Consider the following 6,080-nt stretch of genomic DNA (forward strand, 5'->3'; position numbering starts at 1 on the left):
TGTACGCATACATATGGCCAATATTAAAATATCATGCATACAATCACCTAACACACACAAATGCATTGAAGAATGTTGAATTGAATGCTTGTCACTCTTATGATTAAATTACACGTGACCGCTCAATAAACGTCGGATTAATGACCAAATGGCTAACTGCCCTAGCTACTCTCGTATACGTGTATGTACTATATATATATATATATATATATTTAAAATAAAAATTTATACATTTTTAATAAGTAAATAACACTCACAAATTAATAATATAAAATTGATCTTTTAGTAAAAAATGTCAAGACCTTTTTATATATATATATATAGAATGTGGATTTGACCTTATCTTCACTTTTATTTATATCATCCAAACCCCAACATGTTCTTCCATTCCTTTTTTGGTTAATTAATTACAAGGTTTCAATATAGCATGTTTATGTATTATTATATTGGCCATCTACCTCTCTATATTTTAGGTAATTATCTCTTTAATTAGTAATTAACTTTTAATTATAATTTATATTACGAATTAATACATGTTATATATATATATATATATGTGTGTGTTATAGATGGATTGCTATTTTAAAATACTTTATTTTTTATTTTTTTTACATTAAGAACCAATGAATGAGTCAACTTGATTCCATTTTCATGAAGTAAGCATATATTAAAAAAATATATATATGATATATACGTGGTTGATAGATATACAAAATTTTGACTTTTTTGTTATAAAATTATTTGCTCAACCAAATATCATTCATATATTATACGTGAAATTATTAGTTATAATTTATTCTCTAATGTTATGGTCGCCTTAGCTCAGCCAAGTTTCACCAACTTTGTAAAATCATACAAAAATCATAATCTTACTTTGATTATTCATTAATTTAGTGATGATCTACTTAATTTAGTGGCCTATCAAAATAAAAGAATATATATTAAAAACATTACAATAACTTCCTATAAATAACTAGCACATATTATTTTGACAAATTTACTAATAATTTAATAATTATTGACTAAGTGATAAGTCTCTTGATTTCATTTATTAATTAAATGATTTTTTAGATATTTATATTTAAAAATTATAGATTTTGTGTTATTATTAATATATACGTATCTATTTGATTTATAAATAAATGTGTAACTGACCCTAAACTTGAAAGAAAATAAATTATGAATTAAATTCGGAAACAAAATAAATAATTTAGATTTACATTACTTACACAATAATTCAGATTATCTAATAGGATTACGGAAATGATCTTTTTTAAAAAAATAATGAAAAATCAAAGAAATAAATAAAAAATAAACAACTGGACATTCTACTCGCAACCCTCTTGTGGATCGGGCACTGGATATTGGTCATTTTGATCTGAAATGGTTAATGAAATAGTGAACTATACTAGTCCAGTAAGAATATCACGCTACTCACCGACACAGAAATGAAGGTTGGTAAAAATCATAAAAACAATTAATGAAGTTCTTAATTCAAGTAAATTCGTTTATCATAAAAAATATCATTTACCGCATAATTGCTGTAACGAGATTTTCAAAACTAACATGTAGAGTCAATAACATAAACAATATCATAATCTCATATGTAATCAGTCGATAACAACAACTTTCTCTTTTATCAACTTACTGGTATCCATAGGGGTCCATAGGGATGTCCTCACTACGCGTGAACTATTTTTTAACATTTTTAATTAACGGATCATTCTCATACCCCGTCCGGTATGTGTGCCAAAATACCATCCTTTAATGCCATGTTCAACATGAGAGTGAAACGAGTCGTCCTCATACCCTGTCCAATATGAGCGTCAAAATACTAATCCTCGATATTTGTCCAGTATGAGGCAACGTTTACGATAGGGTTCCCTATGTACCAGGTCCATCCACCATCTCCTAGGATATCCAATAAGGCTACTGTTCATCTATTCACTTAATCAAACAATTTTCTGTTTACCTTTAATTTTTAGTTTTCTAATCAACTATAATAAATCACGTAAAACAAGCAATACATGTATCAAGAAAACACAATTGAGTTATCATACCAAATTCAGTGTATTATCGTGCATTCGAAATTGGAAAATCAAACAATCAGCTAAACACGACAAACAATAACAAATAACCAGTTCCGGCTCTATTAGTGACCTGTAATTAATTATGTATATTTTTTAAACTACACAAAAATATCGTATTATTATTAATTAAACTTCAATTCTATAATAGGAAATAAGGTGAGGGATTCTTACTCGAATTGATATCCGAACGCTAAACTTTGGGCTGCGCCTATTGGCTGTCCCCAAGTTCCCTGAATTTTTCTTTAGAGATTAAAACAAGCTCCAAGTACCTAGAAATACCCCAAAAATTCAAAATCAGTGTCAGAAACCCTTTTTGGCCAATTCTGAAAATCTAGCACGGTGGCTCCGCCGTGCTCCGGCGATGGTACTGCCGCCTGCGGTGGCATTTTGCCTTAAGTTGGCCGTTTTAGGCTAATTTCGGCCGATTTTGTACATGTTTCTACGAGAAAACACGTTAGAGGGTCTCAGTTGGCCGAAAAAGTAAAAAAACTAAAGCTTACTGGCAGCAAGGTTTTCTAGCGCGACGACTCCGTCGGCTCACCTTCGCGATTGGGTGTTTTACTTCAGTCAACCTGTAGAGAAAGAAATAGTGATTACAATGGTGGAAAAATTACACATAACGAGAATCGAGAAGGGCCTCATCGGAGGTAGTTTTTTGCTTTTTCCTGTGGGGGCGGCGCTGGGCTTTACCCTCAGTTTTTTGCTCATCCGCTAGTCCTTTTGTTCCGATTTGGCCATGGAGGTGTTTAAAATTGAATTTCGAGCGAATAACATTTTTTTTTACCTCTTTTGGCGGTCAGAAGTGGCTCTAGTGCGGCGGCAGCCGGTGGTCGACTCCCTTCCCAGCGATTGGCTCTTTTTATCCGGTAGGGGGGGTCTGGCGGCTAGGGTTAGAGTTCGGTGTGAAGAAGGCTATTTATAGCCATCTTCTTTTAATCTGAGCCGTCTATCGCGGTTAAATAGAAAGTGAATCTGGACTGTTCATCATGATTTGATCTGAACTGTCCGATCGCGTTTAAATAGGAAGTAGATCTGGACTATTCATTGCGATTTAATCTTGGTCGTCCGATTGCATTTAAAGGGGAAACGGATCCAGATTGTCCGTGCGCGCGGGAACAAATTCGGACAGTCCAATCATAGACAGGTGAATCGCCAGCATGGCCTCCCGCGTGGCACTACGTCAGCATGCCTTGCTACGCGGCATGCTCCGGTTCGTTGGAACTGCTGACTGGGCGTCATACATAGCACAATTTTCCTAAATTGCATTTTGACTATCAGTTTCTGATTTTTCTTTCAAAAACACCAATATAATCCAAATTTTCACCCATTTTTTCAAAAATTATTTTCAATTTTATCATATGCCTATTTTTCTTCATTTTTACATTAAATAAAAATTCAAAAATTTAAAAATTTTATTTATATATTAATTTTAAATATATTAAAATTAATTAAGGGTATTACAACTCTCCTCCCCCCCTCCTTAAAAAAAATTTGGTTCTTTAAATTTATCTCCCTCCCATTCAATCAAATAATTGAGGATACTGGGCTCTGAAGTCTGCTTTTAGCTCTCATGTGGTCTCTCCTTGTGTGTGATTCTGCCATAAGATCTTAACGAAGAGAATTTTTTGGTTACAGAGTACTATACTCTTTCGGTCCACAATACCCATCAGTATCTTCTCGTATGACAGATCCTCCTAGAGCAAAAGGGGCTCGTGGGACAGGACGTGAGAGGGGTCCAGGTTGTACTTGTGTAGCATGAACACATAGAACACATTATGGACCTTACATAGTTTTGGAGGCAGTGCCAGTCTGTAAGCGGCGGTACAAATTCTGTCTAAGATTTCAAATAGCTCAATAAACCAGTAATTTAGTTTTTTCCTCTTGTTAAACTTAATAATTCATTTGAAAGGATTGACCTTAAGAAACACCCGATCACCTTTCTCAAATTCCAAATCCCTCCTTCGGGTATCCGCATAACTCTTCTGTTTGCGCTGAGCTGTTTGAATGTTCTTTCTGATCTTCACTATTTTGGTTGTAGTCTCCTCTACAAGATTTGGACCGAACAATTTTCTATCACCTACTTCTTTCTAACATATTGGCTATTTACATGGACGACCATACAACGCCTCGTACGGAGGCATGCCAATACTTGCTTGGTAACTGTTATTGTAGGCGAACTCTATTGGGGGTAAATGATTATCCCAATGGCCCCCCAAGTCAAGAACACAAGCTTAGAGCATATCCTTCAGTGTGCTGATCATCCTTTCAGATTGTTTCTCGGTCTGAGGGTGGAATGCAGTACTAAGGGACAGTTTCGTTCCTATTACTTGTTGAAAACTAGACCAAAATCGAGAAGTGAACCTAGGGTCCCTGTCGGACATTATTGTCACTGGTACTCCATGTAGCCTGACTATCTCTCGGATATACAATTTTGCTAACTTGTTCAAGGAGTCGATCATCTTAATAGCTAAGAAGTGAGAAGACTTGGTGAGCCGATCAATAATTAGCTAAATGACATCATATCTCGAGCGTTCACTAGGCAATCCTGTCACGAAATCCATTATGATATATTCCCACTTCTACTCCAGAATTGGTAATGGCTGAAGTAGCCCGTCTTGGCGTTGATGTTCTGCCTTGACTTGCTGACATACAAAACACTTGAAATAAAGTCGGCCACATCTCTTTTTATCTCGTTCCACTAAAATTGGGGTCACATACTTTGATACATCTTAGTGCTTCAGGGATGCATGATAAACTTTGAGCTATGAACCTCTATCATGATGTCCATTTTCAACTCACTGTCATCTGAAACACACACCCTGTCTTGAAATCTAAGCAACCCATCGGTAGAGACTTGAAATTTTGAATTAATTCATTATTCTGCATCTTTCTTGAGGGCTACGAGGGTGGAATCGACGGATTAAGCTTCCTTTATTCTGTGAATCAACTCAGGTTGAACAGGCAGGTGGGCCAAACATGTGACTCTCTTCAAGTCTTGAAGTCGTACTTGTTGTACAGCCTCTATTACCCTACATTCTGAAACCATCAAGTTAGCTAATATATCTGTATTTTTTCTGCTGAATGCATCGGTTACTATGTTACCCTTACCCAGATGATATAAGATGTTGCAATCATAGTTCTTTAAAAGTTCTATCCATCTTCTCTGATGCATGTTGAGATCTTTTTGAGTGAATATGTGTTTCAAGCTCTTATGTCGGTATATATCTGAAAGGTCTCCCCATATAAGTAATGGCGTTAAGTCTTTAAGGCGTGGATAATCGCAATAAGTTCTAAGTCATGAGTGTGGTAGTTTTTCTCATGACTTTTCGATTATCTGTACCCATAGGCTATGACCTTCCCATGCTGCATTAGAACACAACCCAACCCTAAGTAGGAGGCATCACTATAAACTGTATATCTACCCGACCCGTTCGGCAAGGCCAACACAGGTGCAGTAGTCAATCATTTCTTTAGTTTTTAAAAACTCATTCCAGAGTTCTTGTTCCACTCAAACTTGATGTTCTTTTTTGTGAGCAGAGTTAGAGGAGCAGGTAGGCTAGAAAATTCTTCTACGAACCTGTGGTAATTACCTGTCATTCCCAGAATACTACGAATCTCCATGACTGATATTGATCTTTCCCAATTGAGCACTGCCTCAACTTTTTCAGGGTTTACTGACACTCAATCATTTGATATGATGTGCTCTAGGAATGTAGTTTGCTCGAGTTAGAATCCACACTTACTCAACTTTGCACACAACTTCTTTTCTCTGAAAACCTGCAAAACCTGAGTCAGATGGTGAGCGTGTTCCTCTCTACTTTTTGAATAGAGCAGGATATCATCGATAAATATAATAACAAACTGATCCAGGAATTGTCTGAAAACCCTGTTCATCAAATCCATGAAGATGGCTGGTGCGTTGGTTAGTCCAAACGGCATGACTGGGAACTCATAGTGTCTGTACCTGATTCGAAAAGCTGTTTTGGGAAT

This window comes from Carica papaya, chromosome 2 (genome assembly GCF_054855325.1).
Source record: "Carica papaya isolate Zhongbai chromosome 2, ASM5485532v1, whole genome shotgun sequence".
In the NCBI taxonomy this organism is placed as follows: domain Eukaryota; kingdom Viridiplantae; phylum Streptophyta; class Magnoliopsida; order Brassicales; family Caricaceae; genus Carica; species Carica papaya.